Source organism: Bemisia tabaci, chromosome 5 (genome assembly GCF_918797505.1).
Source record: "Bemisia tabaci chromosome 5, PGI_BMITA_v3".
NCBI lineage: Eukaryota > Metazoa > Arthropoda > Insecta > Hemiptera > Aleyrodidae > Bemisia > Bemisia tabaci.
Window position 1 is genome coordinate 5,671,821 of NC_092797.1, and position 27,286 is coordinate 5,699,106.

The 27,286-nt window shown below is 38.6% G+C and overlaps 1 protein-coding gene and 1 long non-coding RNA gene across 5 annotated transcripts in view; both read right to left on the reverse strand.

Moving 5' to 3' along the window:
- LOC109034870 (Protein C kinase 53E) overlaps window positions 1-27,286 on the reverse strand; it is a 337,504-nt gene that overhangs the window by 263,180 nt on the left and 47,038 nt on the right. The window lies entirely within an intron of this gene.
- LOC140224721 (uncharacterized) lies at window positions 6,199-7,976 on the reverse strand. Its single transcript, XR_011899975.1, has 2 exons — window positions 7,353-7,976; window positions 6,199-6,424 (listed from the first exon to the last, which is right to left on the reverse strand). It is a non-coding gene; the product is annotated as an uncharacterized lncRNA (long non-coding RNA).

Consider the following 27,286-nt stretch of genomic DNA (forward strand, 5'->3'; position numbering starts at 1 on the left):
GTTAAAAAGTAAGAGGCACCTCAACGCGCGTTGATAACGACTCAGAGATACAACTATTCGTGCTTCATGGATGTCTGTGGTGCATCTAGAAAATTGAAGGCGCGACGGCGCGAAGTGTGAACTCGCAATGCTCCTCTCTATGCTGCCAATGAGGGGTCGCTCAGATTTGGAAGAAAAGTAAAAAATGAGGCCGGATGGCGTCTGTCCTATCTTTGGCTGGGTTGCTCGAATAGACCGTTAAGCACCACTACAAATATAAGACAAACGGAACCGACACGGATTGGAAATAGAGCGAAGAAAAGGACGCGCGTTGACGGCGCAGAGATACAACTATTCGTGCTTGATGGATGCCCATGTTGCGTCTGCAAAATTGAAGGCGCGATGGCGCCAGGCGTCAACTTGCAATGCTGCACTCTTTGCCGCCAATGAGGTGCCGTTCAAATTCGACAGAGGAGTTTAAAAAACAAGGCTTGAATACATCTCTCCTATCTTCGGCTGTGTCGACACTCGATTTTTTTTTATTTTTTTTCAATTTTGCGTCCGATTCTTTTATCAAAAACGTGTGATAGGAGAGTTACATCTAAAGCTTATAAGTACAGGCCCCACGAAAATCGCGGGGGAGGCACTTTTAGCAAACCTCAGTTCAATTTGACCCAGTTTGGATATCTAAGGTTTAATAGTTTTTGTCACGTGCGCTTTGGTGTTTGGACTGCTGGAAGATTCAGGAAATCGAGAACGCCTTCCGGTTTGGCGGTATGCAATACACACGATCACAGAGGAGGAATAGTTGTATTAAAACGTTTCCATGGGCGTTTTCGTGCTCATCGGTCGAGTTATACGGCCGGTTCCAGCCCGGTGGCGTGGTAGGCTTTGCGATATATCGATTGATTTGCCATTTAAACCTATGGGAAAGGATCGATAGATAGGGCGTTCGCAGCGAACACCTTAATAATCGATTCTTTACCATAGCTTCAAATGAGGAAATATCGATAATCGATTATGCACGCCACGCCACTGTTCCAGCTACGGCATCATCACGGACAGGGATTAAGGTGAATCTACACCCAGTAGTTGGGAAATTTTCCGTCAAGAGATAGCGGCACAGTCGATTTTCAGGGGGGGACCGTTCTGATGAGGATATTTTTGAAAATATAGCGAATATCATAAAAAATCGACCGAATACGCGTAGATAATTTTTTTCTTGAATGGTTGACGTATAAATCATTGAAATCCGTGATGTTTGGCGAGCGAAATTATGCAGACCGTTTTCGGACACTTGCAAAACGGCAACGCTGCCGTCTTGGTGATATGTTTACACTCCGGTTCTAACCTATAAAACAAACATGTATTTTTGATAGACCACAAAATTTTAACTTGATTAATTACAATTGTGTCGTGGAAGTAGTCTTTGATTGTTAATCTATCGAAAATAAGTTATTATGCTACAGTTCTTTTCCTGGTGGCTCAGTTCAGTCTGGTTCAGTCCACGTTTTGACCATTCCGTACCTCTATTGTCACCGTGCAACCTGTCCATCAATTGGCATAATGAAGAAAATATGTTTTGAGGTAAGTTGATATCTGGTTTTCCACCTAAAACTTGGCTCATGGTTACATAATTTCACATACTCTGCTAACATTTCAGTTGGAATCTCTAAGGGCGAACGAGTTATACCATTGACATTGCCCCTAAATCTGGAAGTCGAATTCCATCAATCGAAGCTGCTGTTTTGACCTGAACACACGTCTATTTTTGTTGCCATGTGTTTATGTCACTGTTTTTTTTACACAAGTTAGAATTCACACTTAACCCTGTACTAAAAAATACAGTGTAGGGTGAATAACTCATGATCTTAATCCAAACAAGGAAATCATCCGTCGATGAGATGAACCCTTCTGGCAGTGCTTATCTGGAGAGTAAAGCATAACGCCTGAGGCGCAAAGGGCTTGAGGATGTTGGACAGTAAGCCCCGTAGTATCCATGAAACTGCAATTTAATGGTTAAACTCCCAGAGTACATTTCTCTGTTTGCGATGTAGCAGACTTCCTGTAATACTTTATTTTTTAAATGGAAAACTATTCAGTGTCACTTCTTGAAAATTTCTGTGACTTTTCTCTTCTGCACAAAGAAAATTCTGTGAAAACCTCAAAGAATGACATTGATTTTTTCTCCTCAATAAAAATAAAGTGGGAGCAGAGATTTTTAAACACTGCAAACGAGATAGGTGCTTTGGGAGTTTCATCGTCGAAATGTTCCTATCCAGACTAGGACTGTCATTTGACAAAGCACTATCAGCATCTAGTACCTGCACCTTTCGTAATCTGTTTCTGTGCTACTAGGATTTGACCCATCATACTTTTCTCACAACTGAGGTTCTGCATGTACGAAAGAATTTCCAGTAAAGATTGAAGAGAAATTATGTGCCTGTGAGGCGTGCCTCTGGCTCTTGGTTCCTTCATTATTTATTCGTACCTAGGCATTGTTGATTGCCGCATAACCTAAGCATGACCAATTATCACCTTGGAAGAGCATTTCATCAAATTGAGCGTAGGGACCAAGATATGAAAATAAGAGCACCAAGGGCTCAGGCAAGCCAGTTTAGTTTCTCAGATTTCGTTCTTACTTGTTGTGCTGGGTCATTATCGCTCAAACAAACTGGAGCGTATTAAAACAGTATGTTTGTTTTTTCCAAGGGCACAATTATTGAGAAAATAATCATGTAACATTGCAAGAACCTACATTTTGGGAGCTTGTAAGGTCCAATCTCAAATAAATATGTGTTAATAAATTAAAGATTTCAATTGTTGTGTTCGATCAGAGCAGGAAAACAAAGAAGATAATAAAAGTATGATTTCAGATGTCTATTTTTCCTCACTTTAAAAAATTGCTGGAATGAGGTAGTTACAAATAAATGGTTGGCAACTAGGTTTAGCTAAATGTCCCTCTGTGCCTGTTTTCCACATAAGACGGGGCAAAAACTGTATTTTTCAGTTTCAAGAGAGCTCTTCAAAAATTCTAATTCTAACGATAAAATCTCCTGCATCACAATGGAAAAGTTACACCGATCTATATGTATTTTTGAAGAAAGAAAACTGCAATTTTATGAACATTTGGAAATTTCATTCTAGATGAACAGCCTGAAATCTAGGGAATTTTTTTTCAACAGATAAAATTTGTACATCAAGTGTAAATAGAATCTGAGAGCTGAAGGGTCACCACCTCTTTGAATTGACACCAAATGACCCATTATACAATTCAAATGCATGGGATACAGAATAATGCTGTTTAATTGTCTGTTTTCAGTTTTTTGGAGCGCTTCCTACACCTCAGCCTGCTCCTCTTTATTCTGGATTCAGAAAGCGGCTACTATCCTATGACATGGCTGTCAGTTTCTCATCTGAGCAGTCAAGCGATAGGAAATTAGCAGCAACTACAAATCATCTGGTTTTGAGAACTTCACCATGAGTCACCTCAAAACAAAATCATCACAAGAAGTTGTAGTGTGTTCAGAGTAAATAAACATATACCTAGTTCTCCTAAATTTTTTATCTGTGACCAGAAATTATCTAAGAAATTTAAAGTGGCGTGAAGTTCAAATAGCTACCCCTTACATTCATTCCTCTAATTCTAAATGAGAAAATAAATGAAAGTGTAAGTGCTGTGTTTAAAGTATCCTAAGTAGCTTCATCGGTGTTTTTATTCAGCTTATATTTCTGATGAAGGATTAACTGAATTTGGTGAGTCGTTACCATCATATTTTCTTCTTGCATCCAATTTTGCCACAAGTAACCATCAACAGCTGAGTCCCCAAATTTGTTCATTAAGGTATTAAAAGAATACTTTTTACAAAACCCTCTCTACACCTTGCAAGAGTTTTTAAATTTGTAAGAGAACTCTTTTTTGTAACTTTTTCTAATGTGACTTGTATTGAGCCTTTCTGTTCAGGGTAATGTACTAATCTTTACAAATAGCAAAATAACAGATTATGTAAAATGCAAAAGTGCCCTTGAAATTGAATAAATATTGCATTTTTTTCTGAGTTTGTTGGCTCCTTAAGTCTAAATGATGTACTTACGTTTTTATTTTGTTTCACCAGCATTTATTTGTGTGTACATTGTCATGAAGCGCACCGCAACTATTTCAGGTGTCAAGGAAAGGCTTTCTTTTCCTCTTTGAAAAATGTGCAAATTGGTAGAGTGACAAACATCTAAAATCCACACCCTGATTGACAATGATGTTTTGAATGTAGTAAATATGTAAACTTGAAGATCAATTATTTTTCTCTTTCTTTGGAGAAGTCTTGCAGAATTTTTCGCTCTGAGAGAAGAAAATCTACTCATGCATGTAAAACTTGACTTTTTATTAATTTACATTTTTCATCCAATTCCACTGTTTTCTAATTGCCTAAAGTATGTTTTACTTTTTTTCGCCAAAAATAATTTAATGACTAGATCGGGAGAAAAAAGTCTGTACCGAGTGGTCTGCATCACCCTCTAAAATGTCGCACCACAGGACTGCAGCTAACAAGCCTCGTGCCTACACTGAAGCTGCTAACATCTACAGGGCCCTTCCTATGATTGTCGCAAAGGTTCTTCACTAACTTAATCTGTTTTGCTCATTGATCCCAATGGACAGCCTTGAGACCATCTTTCATAAATCTGTGGTTGCCGTTTGTTTTTCTACAACTGGAAGTTTTCCCTCCAAAAAGTAACCAAGAAGCTGTAAAAAAATCGTTTAAGAAAACTTGCTCTCCATATTTTCCTAGAGTAGTAGAAAAAGGAACGAAAAATTTCTCAGCAGATACTCAAGCAATGTGCAAAATCTTGAAAGCTTTTGAAAAATCTTATGCTTGAGGATTTTGCATCTTATTCAGGTGAGAGTATGCATTTGAGCTGAATGAAACTGGAAAAAATCTGGATATTTTTAAGAATTCTCACTATAGTTAAAAGAGGCCCCCCTGACAAATTCCCCTAAAAATAGGATAGGTAATTTACTTGCATATTATTCATTACAAAGGCGTTTAAGGCCTTCAGTTTCAGGTTTAAATGTTGTGAACTCATCTTTAAATAGCTTTGATACATGTACAGATATTAATGTTCAAATTACTTTTGATAGTGGAATTTTTTTATTTTGGCTGAATTGAATGAAGATTTGTTGAGACTTTGCGACCAGGACAGAGAAGTTGCCAGAGAGGAGAGTTTCCAGGAGTTGAAAATGCCCGAGCAAGTGCAGGCGGGAAGAGGAAAAATTTTAAACTTTAAAAGTTTAAAGTCAAAGGTCATATCTAAGAAAAAAAAATTGTCATTTAGCAATCGGTGGGAAATTTTATGGAAAGCCGGAGGGCAAGTGTTAAGGGGGTAGTCTACCCAAACCATCTCAATTTTTTTTTTTTTTTTTTTTTTTTTTGGTGCATTTCAACAGTATACTTTGTCTGGAAAACAGGAAAAAGTGATCAGATCATCACCTTTTTTTTAGGCTTTCACGAGCCTTGTGGGAGATATCTCGGGTTCTACAATAGCTATATACTTCTTTTTTTGTAAAAAGAAAAACTCATGATTCAGGCTACAACATGTCAGAAAAACATTTCAATATTCTTTCTTTTTCATTTTCAAAAATTATGAATAAGCTCAGATGATTAAAAATAATATAAAAAAATTAGAAATCTTTCTTTATAACAAACTTCCATTCATGAAACAAAAAATCCTTTGGACACTTTGTAATAAACATACTTAGACACATAATGAGCCAAAGAATATTGAAATTCATTCATCTAGTCTTGAGAAATCTCTGTCACAAAATGACCCTATTTTTTCAATCTTTTGTGGTTTTAAGGGGAAGGAGTGCCCCCACCCCCCCAAATTTTATTGGGGGGAATCATAGTTTGAGGTTACTACCCACCTTATGCCAAAGTTTCAAGCCAAAAGCTTAAAAACTTAACAATTTTTTTTTTTTGGGGGGGGGGGGGTAGACTACCCTCTGAAATGTGAATGTGTGGAAGATTTTGCACCCCTGTTTGCAACATTTCAAGCAGTCTCTCAGAATTACAGTTTGAGAGAGTAAATATTTTTACTAAAGCTCATTGTTGGAGTAAAATATTTTATTTATAGGTAGTTAATGACTTCTGCAAGAGGCAGGAGTGAAGGTTTCGGATTTTTTTTTCTTTAGAATGAGAGGGACCGTATACAAAGTAATGCAGCAGGTACGATGAAAGAATATTTTGTATTATTTGAATTTAAATACAGGAGTGTACTAAAGTAATACTTATCATCTAGTTGATGTAGAGCTTTTTAGACATGTTACATAAATGTAGCAAATTGTTAAAGTGTTACATCTCAGCCAGAGAATTGATCTTGTTTGGGAATCCGAAAAGAAAAGGCATCCTTCCAGCAAGACCTGAGAAGCATTAGTAGGCTGGTATCCACAATCCTAGAAAGAAGAGACCAGAAACTGTGTAATATGAAAAATAAGAACTATGAATCAAGGATATGAAAGAAATAGATTGTTGCCTGTAGCAACTTGGAGACATTCTACAAAAATGTGGTTCGAGGAGACCTAATTCACTTAGTCTCATTTGACATTCAAATAATGCATCGGTTCATGTTAACAACAGTCATAAGTTTTTCACCTGGCCTAAAGTCACCAAGGCTCAAAGACTCTTGCTGCTTTCCAAACTTGCTTGAAAAGGCACACAATTCGTCTAAGAAGCAGTTGCATTCTAGCTGTTCAGTCGAAAAGGAATTTTGAAGGTGAGAGGGCACTCAAAGGGGCCTAACATTGGCAAAAATCCTATCTTTAGAACCGGCAAAAGAAGAGAATGAACAAACGTCACATCAAATGATAGCACCATTCAACATAAATGTAAAGGTTAACCATTGCAGATATGGGACCGCTGATGAATAATGCACCCAGGTTGATATGACATTTGTTGCTTCTTTTCTTTCCCTAGTTCTAAAACAGTCATCCCTGATTGAACTTTTCACAAGTCCAACTATGAGAGTCGATTATTACTTTTAATTTCTCTACCTACAAAAGTATAATCCGGAAAACTTGCTTATCTACTCAATAAATCGCCCTGAATCGCAACCGTGTGAATGGGTATAACTCTGCATGGATAAATCTTAGGGATGCAAATAGAGCTTGAAAAAGAGTAAATAGCTGTTGGCAGTATACAATGCCAAACTGGTTCAGCAGGATTGAAGTTTTAATCATTGCTGCATGGATTTCGGCAAGAAGTTCCAATCATTGATGCTGGAAAAAAATCTTCATGCTATCCTTTAACATCTGCTGCAGATTCAGTTCTAAGTAAGTAGATACAAAACTTGTGAAATATTTACGAGTTCAGGATATTACATACCTGTGCATGTCATGTTTCCATCATTTGTGGGTACAGTTTCTTGAAAGGAAATCCTTAGATGTTGCACAATTATTTAGCTGGATGAATAAAAGTACAAAGTAGGTAATTCAAATTCACCCCAGATTCACGACTGTAAAATATTCCCACAACACTTCAGCACTCTGATGAAATTGTTTTCTTTTCGATAAAATCTTCGTTCAAATACAAATCATCTAACCTCACATTGAACACACTTTGATAACAACAGAACCCGATCTCAGGTCTCCGAGGCTAGGAAAGGAATTTCATCCATCGCCGGCCGAACTTCCTTACTTTCCTCAAGGGGGGGGAGGGAAGCGACCAGATGTAAACAAACGTCACAGCATGCTATCTCTCTCTTACACATTGAGCCGCCCATAAAGAAATCGGTCTGCATAAATTCGGGTATATTTTTGCAAATAATACCCACAAATTTGGTATCATTCTACTCAGAATGTATGCTGCTACGCGTATTCGGTCGATTTTTTGCATGAATTTCAAGTCTTAGTTAATTATTCACTCTCAAAGACTCGCTCACGTAGCAGCGCGACGTGGTGGCGGTTTCTGTCCCTAAATCGCTAGAGATTCACCTTAAGAGACGCTATCGGTGCTGCGAGGAGAAGCGATGAATATCGATTTGTTTTCATTGGTACCATTGAAAGAGACGAAGTCTCTTGATACTGTTTGGATTCAATTTAATAAAACGGTGGATCGTTTAGGTTTTATTACAGAGAGAAAAGTTTCTCGGAGTGCGACTACGGTATATAGCATTGAAAAAGATTATGTCTTTGCACAACGGGCTGACTGTTGAAATTCATATAAAAAGCTACCGACATATAAGACAAAGGGAAAATGGAACGCTCCTACTGGTTAAAACGGATGGTTCTTAGAGACTAAGGAAGAATATGATGGACTCAAATGATGGAATATGGTGGATAGATTCTTCGTGGGTTGCCATTCATTAGTCCATTACTTACCTCCTTTGTCTGTATAGTTATCACCTGCTTCCACCAATAGGATCGCTTCATTTTCCCTTTTTCCACTTTGTTTATCGCTCTGCCTATCAGTTTCAATGAGCAGCTCGCTGTTCGGATTCAATTCGATATAATAGCCTGTTATGACGTCACAATTTACAACGTGTACAGTACACTTTATACTGGGAGTACAGCAGGCTCCTTTAGATTAAAATATAATATCTTAGAGGTTAATAGGTTAGAGGGAGTCAGTTCCTGATATCGACACTCGATTCAAATATAACGAGAAACATGGAGCGTCATTTCTTTCGATTATTGGGCAATTAGATTGGGTAAAAATTGAAACTTCACACGACAGGTTTTCGCGTCAATATTTGATAAAAAATGTGCGAAAAATAGACTTAAAATTTCCAGAATCAACTCCTAAACCAAAGGAAAGGCTTCTATTATTTACATTTCAATCAATTGGAACTTCCCGTTACCAAAAATAACCCAAAATCGGCGTGGATTAATATAGCCATCGAAAAGATTATTTTAAAACCAATGACTAGATTTGAGCATAGTGAAATGTTTCTCTCCCACTTAGTGCTTGCAAGCTTGTCAAGAATAATTCGACACACTCGGAAAATTACTGCACCAGAAGACACTTTAAAATTAAGTTTAGCGGTCAAGTTGATTCGTGTATACTATAATTTTTTAGTGAGCGAGAAAGTTTAATACACTGTCATATAAAACGCCGATTGCTCACTTACGAGTTAAATTTGGAATTTTTTAATGTGTTCATCGTGTTTTACAAGGAATTTTGACGACGTAACATGCATTGTCATTCTTGATGTCTCGTTTCGTCTGATGGTCTATTCGACGTACTTAAAATAAAAGGAATCATATCCATTGTGACCAAAACCCTGAGTTCCATAAGAAAACATACACAACGGAGCTCATGTATTGATAGGGACAGTTTCTTTTGATTAAGATACATCCTATTGATCGGCAGAACTGCAGCTCGTTGAATGCAGAACATTCGCCCAGTTAAAAATAAAGAAGCTCTTCTTTCTTTGAAGGCCGGATTTAACGATCACCGTGGCTTAACGGCTTTATGTTAAATGGTGTTAATACTTCGCAGCTAATAAAGTTCATGCATTTATGTCTGAAAGAGAAGTCAAAGGGTGAAAGGAACGACCGAGTTCAAACGAATACATCAATTTTTTGTTCGATTCTCATGTTCAGTTTTTGTTTCTTTTTTTAAACTCTCTTTCTTTATTTTTTTTCTGGGAATATGGTCTAGACGGCTTGAAGATAAAATGAACCGAGTTCAGCTAAAAGAGATGGATATAAGGAACTGAGTCATATCTTCATAGAAACAAATTAAGCAGGGATTGAACCAATGGCTAAATTTTCTTGAAAATAAGACTCGAGACTTGATTAAAAATGTTGGTACTAGCATGAGACATTTTAGAGCTAAATGTGAACGTTTAATAATGCAAAACAGAGTCATAATCAAATAATTGAATAAAAAAGCAATGCACAGGTTTTGCGTACTTCAGAAATAGTTCTTCTTGATATTATGAAGTTTGTAGTTTCCCGGACGAAGGAGCGTGACTCCACGCCAAGGATGCAAAATTGACTCAAATAATTCAATTTTTATAAGAATGAACCTATGTAAGTTGTGTTCAGAATTTTATCGATTTTTGCACGAGATCAGAAGGAAAGGCAGTGAAATTTTCAATTAGAATTTCCTAAGATTTTCCTGGTAAAAATGCGACTTGCGAGGAAAAATTTGGCGACATTGACACGGCTGACCATGTTGCCTTACTGGTTAGCGCGTATGACTCTAGGTCAATAGGTCCCAGGCTCGAATGCCGGTGGCGACGTCAAATTTTCTCGGAACAGACGAGTAAATCTGCTGAAACAGATCCTACTCGGTCTTAATCCCTGACAATTTGAACATCCTGGAGCATGGATGTGTAGTGTGTACTAACTATGTGCGATGGCTGTTTGTCTAGCGACTAAGGACATAGCTAACCCAACTTAAAGAGAGCTCCTAGCTCTTGATAAAAAAAGAGAGAAGAAAAAGAGAAAAAAGCTAGTAAAGGTTTTAGCACGATTTTTCCCAGACACTTCTGTCGTTTTCCCTGAAATTCCCGGATCTTCCCTGATTTTTTAAAATTCCCTGAAATTTTTCGGTTTTCCCAGTATTCCCGGACTGGTAACCTTGATGTTACCGTACATAAGATGGATCTTACTTCCTCTGGATGTAAGCTCAAATTTCGGCTGAGAGGCGGAATTTGGAAATTTTTCTGGGATATGAAAAGATTACTCCCCGTTGGAAAATTCTATTCCTGAGGTGCCTCGACATAACGCGCGTTTCAGCCTCATCCGATCTGCTCTGGAAAGCACTGTTACTTTCAGGTATTTTAAGCCAATTTAAACTGACCTCGGTCACGGAGCCTTTCCCTCCACTGACATTCACCAAACAATCATTCGATCCTTCAGCAAACCGTGCGCTTGAACTACGGCCGCGTTGTCAAACATGATTGAAAGAATTTTAAATGCCTCTTGCTAAAATTTGGCCTGAAATCGAAGACAATGTAATTTCGCACTGCAATCTCCCGTATATTGTAAAAGTTACTTTCGGAAGTCAACGCTCAGATTTTACCTATGATGACTGGTTACTGGGAGTTGAGCGATTGGTTTAACAAACCAAACCTGGTTTTAAAAAAACTCTCCTGAGTGCTCATCGCGATATTCATCAGTCGTCATTTAGCGGATTTTATTTGCTTTTTTGCTCAACAAGTCGCTGATCGATCATCATCAGGTGAGAAGCAGCGTTGACCTCCGAACTCAACGTTCGCCACATTCGATTGCATTGTTTGGATCGCATTGAGCAGAAAGGAACCAAGCAATTGCCAAATTTTGTTGAAAAGTTTCATTTTTCACATGAAAACGGTTGTGTGGATTCTTATGCAAATTTCAGTGAATTTTCTGCATAGTACGGAACAAATTCAGTAGAATTTTCAAAGGAATCCGCACAAACTTTCACTTGAAAAAAATTAAATTTCATAGTTAAAGTTGGCAATAGCTAATGTGGCCTTGTTCCTTTCTGCTTAACGCGGTTCAAATATATTGGCTCTGTATGAAATAAACACTTTGAAACGAGGATACGGCAACCTCGTTGACGGAGAGAACCGAGTCTGTGTAGGCGTGTTGATGACGTCACAGCTGGTTAAGGACGAGGATCAAACCATCGTGTTGTACCGTTGCGCGGGTATGTGACTCACATTTTGATCAAATTAATTACACTGTTTTAAAACCGGTTCCTCTCATGAGCGGCTTGCCGTGTGGTTCGCCACGAACTACGAATTTTAGCCTGCTGCCTGCTGTGTTCGGTTTTTTCCCACGTTTTTGACAGTGTGAACGAGGATTAAAACTATTCGCTGAAAACGATATCCACTCTAGGAATTTTAATTTACTTACACTTTCTTAAACACAGAAGTTCTGTTTCCACGATTAAAACGAGCAGCTCAAAATGTGACAACAATGCCATTCTGCCGTCTTGGTCAAAAACGCTGTACGAGCCACTGAAGAGAACGACTGAAGAGTCGTTGCCTAATTTTCTTCGATAAAATATGAATTTTTATGAAAATCTAAGAATATTTTCCTTCGCATTTTTGAAGAATTTTTTTGTGAATGGATCTAAATTGTCTGAAAATTTCAAGGGAAAATATTCAGAACTCTTCAAAAACAAACATTTTATCGGTAGAAATTTGGCAACACTCGAATATTCATACGGAGTTTTTCCTTAACATGGCAGCAATATCTCAAAGCAGAGATGATATCTCTTTATTAGTCAACATGGATATGTTAATTGAGAAAAGATTATCAAATAGTAAATTTAAACATTTAAGGTATATCCCTGGTCTCCGACGAAAATAGCCTAAGTAGCTGCTGACCTTCCGTAATAAATAAAATAACTGACTAAATGCTGATCAAAAAAGAGACATGCCCCTCTTTTTCGGTAGGCAACACTCAACAGTCGCATAGATGTCCGTTGTGAGCTCTTCTTTTGGACCGTTGAAACGGAGTTTTTACATGCGGTGACGGCTATTCTTGGGGTTAAACATATCCTGACTTATTTATGACTTTTGGAGGTTTTTGAGCGTAAAATTATCACTGATATCCCTGAAAATCCAAGTTTTATGATCGTAACACCAGTCTTTAAGAATGAAGTATTCTTCTCGATTACCAATTTATTTTCAGGTTCTTAACATGTGGATTGACCTGTCATTTAAACCTATGGAAGAGGATCAATATAAACAAGGTGTTCGCAACAAACACTTAAAAAATCGATTCTTTACCGTAGTTTCAGAGGAGAAAATATCGATAATCGATCTTTAACGCCTCGTAATTGTTCTAAACGTTGTTACATTCGTCAATTTCTTTTATGTTTCCTAAACGAGTTTGCATGCTTCGTAGAATTTAAAATTAACTCGACTTTTTAGGACTTCACGGAGATAATCCTTGACGGTTATGCGAAAAATTCCCTAATATTCCTCTAATTTTACTTGGATTGACAATCTAAAATAACAGAATCCCTGACTTCGTCTGCCGAAATTCGGAGTCGTATCTCTATCTTCCTCTATGGCTCAAAAGAATTTTCTGATATTTCAGAAGAAATTAAATCGAGATTACCTACCATCAAAAGTCAGATAAAAAATGTCCTTAATTTTTCAGCTTAAAACAGTTCTTCCCGTCTTTTTTCCCTGACAAACATATTTCACATTTCACTTCATCCTATTATGTACTTCATCTTCGTTATACTTTTTCAGTGTCTACTTTTACTTGTTTAATGCAATGTTCTTATTTCACAGAATTTATGACCCAATATTTGTAGCGCAAACTCGGGAACGAGGATCCGTAAGATTTTTAGCGCAGTCTAGGCCGCGTTCCTTATTTCCACATAAAGTTTGTCTTGCAACTTAGTGCAAACGAACTTGGCGCATAAACGTTGCGAAAGTGCACTTTGCTTCAGCTTCACGGGGAACTTTTCGGGATAAAAGTTCGCGATGCATGCATGATTAAGTTCACGAAATCACGACGGCTTTGCAGATTTCCTTTATGGCTGAGGGCTTTACTTACGAGTTTTACGACAATGGGATTACATAGAGCACTTGCGGGAGCAAACTGAAATGTAGGGACCTTCGGCTCCAAGTTTCCGAGAAATTTTCAGCAACTTACTCGCAACTCTGCCAGAAAGGGACGCTTTTACAATTAATTGGAACTTGTTGCGCTCTGTTGGAGCACATCGCCAACAATTACGCAGATCAAATGGATCGAGTTTTAAAAGGGAGCACTGAAAAAATACGAACGATAGTTTTCACGAAGTTTCAGGATTTTAATCCACTGTTTCGTCCGATTTAGTTACACAACATACTGCTACAATGAAGCTCTTGTATGTATCAGGAATTCGCGATTTAAGTGCTACTTCCTAGGTAAAATTTCGCGTGAAACACAATGGCGCTACCAGTTTTCTCTGAATTCAACTCCAAAGCTCAAAAAACTCTCGAAGTTGAGGCCGCAATGAGGGAGGGGGGTATTTCACGCTACCTCTACATCAAGAGAAACTCAATTGGAAATTTCCATATCATTCAAAAAATCCGCCGTTGTCAGCAAAAACGCCATAACTCAACTCCAAATTTTGTATTTTTTCCCAGCACGCACCGCTCAATTACAAGAAAATTCTATTGTCACAAGGCTTCCTTTTTCCATTTTGAGTTCCTTATGGTATGCCGAAGTTGAATAAAAAAAAACTGAAGAATGAATGTTCGTTCGGTTTTTTTCGTAAAACAACATTTTGTTGGGAAAAATCGAAAAAGTATCGAATGGGAGGTACGGCGATTTCACTTTGGACGGCAGAAATCGGGTAGTGCCACAATTTTAGGGGATAACCCCTAACACTCTGTTTCCATGTAGTGATCAGATGCCCCACAGATGGTTTCCCCCTTTCTCCCCCCCCCCCCCCAAAAAAAAAACAACAAAAAACTCAGAACGTTAGCGAAAGCGGAGGGATGTTATTGGTTCGACATCATGGACTCGTTCAAACGTATTCACCGATCCCGACGCTAGTTCCTCGGCGGGTTCTGTCAGCGAGTGTTTACCTATGCTAATGATATTCTCCAACTTGGTGACGTTTTCGCTTTGGAAATCTTCGAAATTAATTCTTTCTGCGTCATCCAGCTTCTCGCTTTTTGCGCCTCGCGATACCCAACGCAGCGGCGGAGATGAGTTTTTTCCGTTGACAACCGCCTGTCAACATTCGTGATTTCTTCGAATCAACCCACAGTGGATCCAGTCAACGATAGAGGTCGGACAAAATTTGAAAACTTTAAAAGCTTATAACTCCGTTACACAAAACTTTGAAATTTTAAAAGTCCTTCCGTTGGTTTCCTCGTAAAATTTGGTGCTCGAAGAATTCTTTAAAAATTTAAATGTGACGGGTTAAACATCAAAATTTACAGTTTTGGTCAAAAGTTTCAAGTCCCACTTTTCCCACTGACTCGATCCACGGTGCGACCGTGCGCGAAAATACGCCTGAATCGATACGAGTTGGAAACGCACGTGAGAAATTCGATTGCTTCATGATGACAGAAAATAGGGTTTTTTACGTAGAGTTTATTTAATTCGAGTGCGCGATATTGATTCTTTCATAGCTCAAGCGAGCAATTCTGAACTGCTTTACTTCGAGTGGCGTTTTGAAAACACTCCACGTTGATTTATGTAAAATCTGACGCCAAAGAGATTCATAATGTCCATTACCTTGAATAGTGTCATATTATTAATCGACTATTTGCGGTCAAACATAAGAATCTCAGGATGGAAATTATATATATGTAGATACGCTTTTGAGATTTTACGAGAAACTGAAAAATTAAAAAATTGAATTTTATTAAAAACAGGAGTTTCGTGTCTGAAACAAAAAATGTCAAGGATACTAAACAGTATCTTCGGCTGTACTATGTAGTATTGAAAAGGTCATCGTAGAAATGCTGATAAATTTTATTTTGTTGTCATCAATTGACTTGAAAAATGACCGTCAAACCTCAGCTGTCCACGCTCCACGTTTGCTCTCTTTATTTAAACTTCATTTTACAATAAGGGACTACAACTTCTGGCTTATTTCAGGAGCAACATCTGTGCCATTAGTTTCCTTAGAAAGATAAGTGCTTTTATAAATGAGTCAGAAACAGTAGTTCCTGATTTATTACAAAATGAAGTTCAATTAAAAGTCGTCATTTACTTACATCTAAAGGTATAACCAGAACCAGTTAGACTATGTTTTGCAATTAGGAACTAAAATTACCGGGTCATTCGTAAAACACACTAATGTGCGTAGGGAAACTAATGGTTCATACGTTGTTTCTACACTGAGCGACAAATTGTGGTTCCTAACTGCAAAATGAAGTCCACTTTAAGTACATTTAATGTTGCCTGATATCATCTCGTGCCATAATTTTCAAACATAAAACCCCGCAAAATGTGCCTAAAAATTGAACTTTACCTATCTGTTCGATGCAGAGGAAATTCACAAAGAAATTTTAGTGCACTATCCCTCTTCGTTTTCTTTCAGAAAAAATAGAACGCGGAAGAGGATTAAGCAACGCGAATTTGCAGTCCGGTTGATTCTAGTGAGAGCCGTCCAATTTTTTATTCAGTGATCTTCCGCTCGTTGACGTGAAAAACAAAGCATAATAAAAATGGCGTCGGCATACATTTTTTCAAAGTTGGAGGTATTCTCTCTGCAACTTTACTCCGCTCCAGATCAAAGCCCCCAGCCTGTCTTTCAAAAATAACAAGAGCAGAACCGTCCCGGGGCTTTATCTAATTTTTATATTACGACAACAATGGAAGCTTTTTAATTTTTTAAAGATGCACCAAAGCTCAAAGCTTTCTCTGAGCCGAGAGGGGGAAAACTGAGGGGTGGATTTTTGTCAAGTGGCAGCGCTTCAAGTCCTGTGGGGGCTTCAAACCTCGTTGGATTCCTGGGTTCCCGAATTCAATGCGATACTTCATCCCCACACTGTGCAGTAGTAACAGATCACAACGGAATCATATAACTTTACAGAGCACTGGAAAAAAGACATATTGGATCTCGAGTTCAGACTCTTGATTCAATCAGATTTTTGCTTAAATCAAAAGGAAATCTGCTCAAATGAAGAGGCTTTGTTCTTGCTTTAAGCAAAAGTCCGATTGAATCAAGAGTATTTTTTCTTGTCGATGTTTTTAAGAGTCTGGACTCTAGATCCAATGTGTTTTTTTTCCAGTGAGAGAAAGAGAGGGGAGAGGGGGAGAGAAGAAGGGAGGGGGAGAGGGGAGAGGGGGGAGGGAGGGGGAGAGAGAGAGAGAGAGAGAATGTTTCAGACCCGTCTTGCGTTCAAACATAAGAAAAATCCAGTCATTCATAAAAAGACTCAAGCGACAAAACGCTAGATGGTTCTCGCTCATCTTGATTGGATTCAGTGACGAGGCGCGAGTGATCGATTATCGATATATTCTCTTTTGAAGCAATGGGAAAGAATCGATTATCAAGATGTTAATTGCGAATACCCTGTATCGATCGTTTTTCAAAAGTTTAAACGGCAGATCAATCAATGTATCGCAGAGCACGCCGCGCCACGGAAAATTTGAGTAGCCCGCTCGTGAGAAAAGCAATACTGTACGTTAATATCTTAGTTTGGAGTTGGTTTAAGTATTTTTCGTTGTCCGAATCATGTTCTGCGAGATAATTTAGTCATGAGACATGTATCAGAAAGCTTAAATTCGTATCTTGTCAGCTGGTCCATTCAGAGATACATAATACATACGGCCTGACTTCCTAATTATAATTGAACTAGATTCTGCAATTAGGAACTAAAACTTTCCAGCTTCATACTTCAACCATGGGAACCCAACTTTGCTTCAAGTAATCGAACTCGAATGTAAGTCTTAAAATACGCATAACAACACAATATACCAGGGTGCAGAAATTTCTTTCACCAGCAAAATAAAGTTTTCCCATTGCACTTTTACCCATGGCGGTCGGAGTAGAATCAGCGGAAATATTTCCGCGGTGGAGGTGATTTTGACAAAGAATCAGCGCCAAAAAAAAACTTTACCAAAAAATAAGCGCAGTTCAGATTATACCGTAGCTAAAAGACTTATTCAAATAGCAGTATGCGAGTAGTAATTTTATCATTCCTATCAAAATTAAAGTACTTGTACACTGACTAATTCAAATAATCGCGGGCAATAAAATGCGCTCCCGGGCGGACCAAATATAGCGCCTTCAACATCGTAGAAATACTTCCAACACTACATCGTTACGTATACGATCCGACGTGCAAATTGCCTATACTGCGCGCCTGCCGGAATATACAGCAAAATGGTGTAGTGTTTGAAGTATTTCTACGATGTTGAAGGCGCTACGTATGGTGCGCGCAGGAGCACATCCTATTGCCCGCGATAATTCGAATTAGTCAGCGACTTAAAATTATTAGAAGTGCATACTTATTGCTGGAAACTCTACAAATTCTTTAGTTTTGATAAGAATGAAAAAATTACTACCCGCGCACTAATTTTTGTATAAATTACTTCAATTGCGCTATTCTTTGTCAGTATTACTTGGAATACACGGAAAAGAAACATACTGCTAATTTAACAATTAAATTGTTAAAAAAAAGTGACAGACGTGTTTCAAATGTACATTTTACAATAGTGGAAAGCTAATTCAACCACGGGCGTGGTTAAATTTGAACTTTTTTTTTGTAAAATATACATCGAAACACGTCTCACTTGTTTGTAACAACAAAATTGTTAAATCAGCAGAGTCTTTCATTACCAACACCATGCAACGCCGTGCTGGTTTCTTTTGATCCTAATTTCTTTTTTATTTTTGTACTTTTTTAGCGGTTGATAATGGTGTCGTGAGACACCGAAACGTTCCGTGTATTTTTATGTATTTTAGCCTTATTGTTTCCACTGTTTCCTTGTTTTCTTGTTCTATTTCCGTTATGGGCTGCCTGTGTACCGTTGTCTTCGTTCCATACTTAAAATTTGCAACGTGTCATAAAATACAGAATTTTAACAGTTTTAACATTTAAATATAAGAGGAGCATTTGAAGAGAAAAGAAGAAGGAGAGACCGTAGATTTAATGAGTCATTTTTTTCCATTTTTCCAAGGTATGAATGAGAGTGTGAATGGAGTGCGAAAGAAAGAATGTTACGTAATTAAACTAAAAACTTATGTCTTATTATTTCAGAAAAAAAAACAGAGAATTTTATAATCCCTGTTTTTTAGATAATGATTTTATTGTTTAACGTTACGCTGTATATTTAATGAAATTAGTTTCGTTTATTTGAATCATGTAGATAGATACAAGAAATATTCTTGTAGCAGTTACGCTGCATTGCACTTAATTAAAATTTCTTAAAAACAAAATAAAATAATAACTTCCAAAACACTGCGAACTCGTACGCTTTGCGTCTTTTTAGAAAATTTCATTAACTGTCAAAATTTGACTATCCACTTTGACACTTGATGAAATGCCCGATCGTTTGACTGATTGCCTGCGACAAATATCTTGCCTCTCATTTTTGACCCGATGATAACCAATAAAAGTCGGGTCAAACAGCTTAATTTGCACTTTAATATGAAAAAATCGAAGATTATGCCTCAATTTTGCAACGATACCTCGCGCCCTCAGCTATGAACTTGAAAATGAACGTGAAAGAATCTCATTGGGGTGCTTGAGGTATAGTTCCCGAGTTGGTTTTACTTTCGAGATCCCCCCTTCTCTCCTCTCCTTCTCGAGTCGAACGCCTCTGAAAGTGAAGCTTGGGTGTCGTAATGAAAACTCCTTACGAATAGGGGGCGGCGGCGGCGGCGGCGGGGGTTTGATATGCGTCCATTGTACAAAGCTTTCGATTCGCACTTATCGAGCCTTGAGCCGAGGAAATTGAAAATGAGCCAATGAAATGGGCCCTGAATTTGGACCGCGGCACACTGGACCGGGTCAATTGTAGAAGTCAGACAAAATCTGATAACTTTAAAAGCTTATATTTTCGAAAATATGGAACAGAAAAGTTCCAATGTGACTCAATTGGGTTTTTCGTAAAATTTCCTTTCAGAGACACCTCTTGAAATTGAATTTGTGACTTTATAAACATCAAAATTTGAAATTTTAGCCAAAAAATTGATGCCGGCCTCTTCTACAACAGCCCGTCCCACTGTGCGCAAGAGGGGAGATTCAATTGCCGCGTCATGAATATTTCTCGAGGTTCCGAAGTGGCATATCGATGTCCTCCTTTAAAATTCCGTGTGATTTCCGATGTTTCCCTCACAAAAGAACGTAACTCCGTCACATTGTTGCCAAAATTCTCCTCGCAAATTACATTTTTACTGGGAGAATATTGAGCAATTTTAACCGAAAATTTCACTGATTTTTCTTTGGATTCAATGCAAACATCAGAAAAAGTTGAGATGAATATTGCACAGGTACATTTTTGTGAAATAAATTAATAATTTGAGTCAATTTGGCAACATTGGAATGGAGTTATACGTTCATTCGTCCGGGAGACGACGAACTGGGGCAGTGGTGTGGCGTGCATTGCGATATATCGATTGAGCTTCCGTTTAAACCTATGGAAAAGGATAGATAAATAAGGTGTTCGCAAGGAACACCTTAATATTCGATTCTTCACCGTAGCTTCAAATGGAGAAATATCAATAATCGATCATTCCCGCCCCGCCACTGAACTGGAGTGTTATCAGTGTATTCAGTATTCAGTAGAATATCAAATATGATATCAGATTGAATATCGGATCAATCGATAAATCGCAAAGCACCGCCACGCCACTATTCTCCTAACGCAAATTCGTTTTTCCGTGTTCCATGCGTGGTGTCAAACGAATACTCAGTGACAATTTTAGGTAGAAATTTGGCAACGTACAGACAAGAAAATTGTAATTGGTCACCCTATCCGTGGATTACGGGTGGACAGTATATGCACACTCGAAACACAGTGTACACACCAGCAGGTGCCGTGTAGGCAATTTGCACATCAGAACGTATGTTCAATGGTGTAACGTTGGAAGAATCATTACGACGTTGAAGGCGCTGTACATGATTTCAACGAGCGCGCCTCTTATTGCTCGCGATGATTCGAGTTCGGAGCGTCTATGAATTAAAATGATTGGAAGTGCATCCTTTTGGTGGAAAACTCTACGGATGAAAATTCACAAATTACCGCTCGCACATTGATTTTATGCTATTCACTACAGCTTTGTTATTGTTTTGTCGATATAATCACCAGCCATCGCCACATCAGCCATTGCCAAATTTAACAGAGCAATTTCATCAAAAGAATGCTTTTGAGGATTTTTTTTGAAAATTTTAAGGAATTAGCTTCGTACTATGCAGAAAATTCACCAAAACTTGCGAAAAAATCCGCACAGCCGTTTTCATGTATAAGATAAAATTGTCCAATTTTTGGCAATAGCTGCAGGGTTACCACAGAATTGGGAAAATGAAATTTCCCTGACACATTCCGGTGAAATTCCCTGACAATTGAAGATATGACAGATGGTTGAGGAGACATTATCATTGAAAATAATTTTCAGGCAAAATTAGTTCTTTAAAACCTCAAACCCATTCTAGAGAGCAAATAAAGGCGATTTAACAAATTTGTCCTGACATTTTCATCTTTTTCCCTGACGTTTCCCGATTTTCCCCGATTTTTTAAAATTCTCTGACATTTCCCAATTTTCCCTGATTTTTTAAAATTCCCTGACATTTCCCGATTTTCCCTGATTTTTTAAAATTCCCTGACATTTCCCGATTTTCCCTGATTTTTTAAAATTCCCTGACATTTCCCGATTTTCCCCGATTTTTTAAAATTCCCTAATGACATTTCCCGATTTTCCCCAATTTTTCAAAATTCCCTGACATTTCCCGGCATTCCCTGAACTCTTCCCGGCAACTCTATAGCTGATGTGGCTTGGTTTCTTTTTCGGCGGTCCAATTGAACATCAATTCGATCCGAGCCACAGCATGAAGTTTCAAAGCAGATTCGAAAACCGAGTACTTCAAACGAGCCAACGAGAACCGTAATTTTCCCCAGCGACCCTCGTCGATCCCCACAAATTATCAACTCTCAAATTTCGTCACCACGTCGTGACGTCGCGCGCGCGTGACGTCCCGCGGGACACGCATCCAACGTGCACCGCGGGAACCCCACCGGTCCGGGACCCCAAAGTCGAAAGTCAAAAGTCAAAGCGAAACGCACCTGTTCGGAATTAAACCCAACTCGGGAAACACCGCCGTTTAATAACCCGGAAAAGGTTACTCTCGAAAGGGGAGCGGGAAAAGGTCCGAATTTTCCCCCTCGCACGCGGCCTACATTCCCCCCGACAAAACCGCGTAACTGAACCTCGAGATAAGCCACATCTGCCGTGGTACTCCACGCTTTCCAGAGCTTATGCGGGGGTGGAGTTAGGTTGTTTCGTGGGGAGGGCGGCGATTTCTTTTGTACCCGGAGTCGCTCGAGACCGATGCAATGCGGTGAGGGTGGATGAAATATACGACTTTAGGCGCGCTTTCGAACTTATAAATACCAAAGAGGATCATAAAAAACGCTCGTTCGGTTTTGTTTTTCCCGGGCATCAAAGCGTCGGATAACGGCGGCTAACGTCTCGCACTCGGAATGGGAAATTTGGGACTTTTCCGGGAACTTCGGGACTTTTCCCGACGGGTTGATGGGTCGTTCCCTCGACGGGAGGAGGTTGCTGAATCTGTAACTTTGAAAAGGACGAAAGTATAGAAAGCTAATTTTGTAGGAGGATCAAAAATGAATTACACGTTTATTTCGCTTTCTTCACACTTTCCAGGCGTCAAAAGCTCCCATGTTACTTTCTTTGGGGGCGAGGAAGAACAGCTGAAGGAATAAAACATGTAAAAAAAAGGTATTTTCGCCCCCCTGCTGTAAGTTTTGATTCAATCACATTTCAACGTTGCTAAATAGCCTGGGAATTGTTTACATAGAAGGAAACAAAACTTTTGGGCATTTTAAACTGATAATTTCGCTCAAGCTCATGCAATGGGCCTGTTGCAAACTTTTGCTAGAGCAAAACTAAGAGTTGTTTCCTACAGATAATGCCTCAAAAATCACGATGAGCGCATTGGCAAAGTCTGAAATGCACTCATAACTTCACAATCTGCGTAAGAAATTTGCGGTTTTTTGAGCTTCCCGCTTCGAAAACGATACTACGGTACAGGTGAACATTTTGTTAGAGGAGTCGTTCCATTGGCGACAATACTCATCATGGCCGACGCCAGTCCGCCAAAACACGTGTGATGGGACGAGATAACACTTGAACAGGATTAAACCATATAACAATCGGCGTGTTTACGTTCATATTTTCCTCGCCCGCCTTAATTGACCTTGAACTCTCCTCGAATTACGCGAGGAACTGCGCAAGCGTCGGCCATGATGAATATTGCCGACGATGGAGCGACTCCTCTAACAAAATGTTCACCTTTGCAGTAGTATCGTTTTTGAAGCGGGAAGCTCAAAATAACGCAAATTTCTTACGCAGATTGTGAAGTTATGAGTGCATTTCAGACTTTGCCGATGCGCTCATCGTGATTTTTGAGGCATTATCTATAGGAAACAACTCTTCATTCTGCTCTAGCAAAAGTTTGCAACAGGCCCATTAAGATCCAAAATCAGCAAAATTATGGTCAAAAATTGCTCGGTTGTATTCTTGTGGAAAATATACAATTTTTGTAGTTAATTTGGAAATATTAGGATGGAAGTGCGTTTATTTATCAGGGGAACGACGGATTCTTAGAGTTTGCTCATTTCTTTATTGAATTATTTAATTGACAAAATTCTTTCTTCTAATCTAATTTTTTTTGTTTTACTAATAATGTCTTGTATTTGGATACGCACACCTTAAAAATATCCGAAAATGGGAATCCGGTGAAAAATGATTCAGATATTAAAAAAACACGAATAATTATAGAATTAACCAGATTTAAGACTGATTTTCCTGCCAACCAGGAAATAAGGTTGAATTCTGTGGCTAGCTTTCAGGTACAGCTTCTTAGAGCCGTTATCCACTGTAAGCTCAGAAAATATAGTCGAACCTGCAATGCTGTACGGAACAACTGTTAGATTTAATTGTGTTCTGAGCTGATTTTGGTGTAAGCCAAGAATTGTGGTTATAAGGCTCAACTATAGAGTGGGGCTAAAAGAAGTAAGGGTTATGAGAAGTCGCAGCAGTGAATTATGCACAATTATATATAGCGCAGCGGAATTTTTCGCGGGGAAATAATCGGAATGAACAAAAAAAATGTTTTAAAAAATAAAAAAAAATGGCAGGTTTAGCCATTATCAAAAACAAGTTTAATGAATTTGAATCCAGCTAATCTATTATACATGTTTACCTGTTTTAATCATTTTATTTTCAGATAAATATCGGTCACGGTTAAATCTCCGAAATTGGCGAAAGTATTGCAATACTGCAAATTTCAAGGGCAAGGCAAGACGCAAACCCACAACGAGACCTAACAGCACACCAGACAGCAATAAGTAGTGATGATCTATGTCTCATTGTTCCTATGTGTAGATTGAGCCGTTTTCACTCAATTACATCCAATTAAGAACCTTGTTCTGCAGTGCGTAATGCAGAAAATCAGCCTCATTATATCACATTGTTTACAGCGATGAAATTCAATATCCGAAGCCATTCTCTTGGAGATAGACTTCTTTCCGCGGAAAATAACTACTGACATTGTAAGCTTCCATGAAGCATGCAATCCTTTCAAAAATCATATCTATTTTACGTGCTGTCATGTGTTATTCCTCCCTTAAAACAATGATACACCGATGCCAGGCAATTTAAAAATTCACTAACCAATATACATTCATAAATCCCATATATATTTTACGAGATCAAAATCCGTTCCCAATTAAATGGATTTCCTGATGTTTTCGAGTATTTAAGAGAAAATTGGAAAAGTATACAATACATTACCTTACGTAACACTGGTTTACATGAAGCAATTTTTCAACATTTTTACACTGAAATTCAACCTTAAATCGTCGTTTCTCGGACCAAGGAACATAATTACATTATTTTCATGGTTGCAAAATCGATTCAAACAATTAGATCTTCCACGAGAATATATCCATGCAACTTTTGTCTAACATTTGTCTGCTTTTTGCAGGAGATCAGAAGAAAAATCAGCAGAATTTTCAGTCAGAAATACCCAACATCCTCCAGGTAAAAATGCGATTTGTAAATGGAATTTGGCAACAATGAAATGTAGTTACGTCCTTTCGTGAGGAAAACGACGAAATTCTATCTTACTTAAAGAACCTTAGAACCAATCCCAGTGACCGAACTTGACCCTTGCGCCAAAGTAACCTCCCGCCCGCCCGCTATATGGACGTATTTCTGCCAAACGGAACTATGTGCATCATGACGTGAGCCATGTTATGCATATATTCTTATGTGTCGCAGGGCTCATGTCTTAATGCACATAGTTCCGTTTGGCAGAAATACGTCCATACAGTCATTCTTCGCGTAATTCAACCCATAAAAGAAGCAGATCAAGTTTAATGGTAGAATCGTGCCGTTGAGCGATGGAAAGAAACTTGTCGACTGGCTATTTTTCATTCAAGCGATCGAACTTTTGCAACGCTGATGTATTGCGAAAACGTTGATGCAGAAAATCGAAAAAAATGTCCTACCTCAGCAGAAACGGCATTGACACATGAACGATTGACAGGTGAAATGGACTGCTTTTGCAATTAGGAACTACCGATATTTCTCGTTCATTTCAGGAAGAACGTGTGTGTCACAGTTTTTTCTATGTAGATAGGTGATTGCCAGAAATGGACCGCGTTAAGCAGAAAGGAACCAAGCCACATGATGTGGCCCACATCAGCTGTAGCCAAATTTAATTGGGCAATTTAATTTTTTTCAAGCGTACGTTTGTGCGGATTTTTGTGCAAAATTCAGTGAATTTTCTGTATGATACGGGGAAGATTCCTTAAAATTTTCAATGAAATCCGAACAAACCTTCTCTTGTAAAAAACTTAATTGCCCAGTTTAATTTGGCAATAGCTGATGTGGCTTGGTTCCTTCGGTCCAAATAGTAGTTCCTAATTGCAAAATGTGGGGTCCAAATGAAGCAAATCGTGAACTGGACATACCTGAAACAGAGGAGAAAGAAGAAATTTATAATGTGATATTAAATGCATCACGGTGCGAATTTAAGCATTTTATGAAATGTTTCGCACCGTCAATATTTCAGGTGGAACGCGACTTATACAAAAACCATTACTGCAAGTAACTCCTAACAGAGATAATAACTGTTTCGATCAATAGATTCGAGCTTCCTGCTCACAGAGAAAACAATAATCAACTTCAGTTAAATCACTCACTAAAGTTACATATGGACGTATTTATGCCAAAAAGAACTATGTGCATACGATTTGCGCGAAACATAGTCCCTTTTAGCATAAATACGTCCATACCGACGGTGAAACTCCCAAACCACGTACTCGATTTGCGACTTTGCAGACTTTCTGTCATACTTTATTTTCTTAAAAAAAAATACCCAATGTTCATTCTTTAAAATTTCTGTGATTTTTCTGCTCTGTGCGAGGAAAATTCTGTGAAAACTTCACGAGAGTATGTTGATTCGCTCTCAGAAAAAAAGAAAAAAATAGAGATGGGGATTTTTAAACATCGCAAACGAGATACGTGGTTTGGAGGTTTCACCGTCTATATTGCAATGACAACAGTCGATTGAGTTTCAAAAATCGGTACACGGGTGGCGAGAAAGATGTACTTTTCATCCGTCTTTCTTAATTCTCGAGAATGTAAAAAATTCGGCGAGGAGCCTTTTTCTCCGTTGGAAGCGAATTGAGAAACGCCTATTAATAACGTTGCACATTTCGAGCATTCGACCGGAGGACATTAATCATTCAGGATCAATGCCGAATAACGCAGCTATTTCGTCCGGAATCAGAAGAAGGGGGTCTAACGGCCGCCGATCACGGTTCAAGGTGGAAGCCGACTCGACAAAGAATCCTATCGATAATCGACGTTTCCCCCATTCAGAACTGTGGTAAATAATCGATTATTAAGTGTATCGATCTTTTTCCGTAGGTTTAAATGATAGATCGATCGATATATCGTAAAATACGCCACGCCACTTTGCGAAATACTACCTCTCGAAAGTCGGCAACGACGGATTTCGTCCCTTTAAACGCATGTAAAACAATCGGAATAAATCGCGAAATGGGAATCGATTGTAGATTTAAATCGAGGGACAACAGTGTTGCCAACTTGTCATCGGTCGTGCGAGCATGAGAGAGGAGCCGGCAACAAGGCTGGCGGTCATTTTAATTTATTCTCGTTGCGTAAGAACGGACTGAAACGAAGCTGAGCGCGTAAAAACAGACCTGTTGACACAATTTATCGAAATTCGGGAAAGGACGCTGTCTTAACGCGAACTGGGCCGATGAGAGACGGAGACGTTTGAATGATTGTCGTGAGATTCTTGCGCGATTCCTCCATCGCGGTGACAAGTTTCCTTAAATTTAACATTTCCTGACTTTTTAAAATGTCTTAGAGAAAAAAAATGACTTGCTTTTCGAGGATTTTGCGCATGAAAATGCGCGGCAGCACCCACATTTGAACCACGATAAACAGAAAGGAACCAAGCCACATCAGCAATTGCCGAATTTGACACGGAAATTTAATTTTTACGTGAAAAGGGTTGTGCGAATTTTGCTGCAAATTTCAGTGAATTCCCTGTAGAGTACGAAGCGTATTCCTTAAAATTTTCAAGGAATCCGCACAAACGTTCTCTTGTAAAAAATTAAATCGCCCAG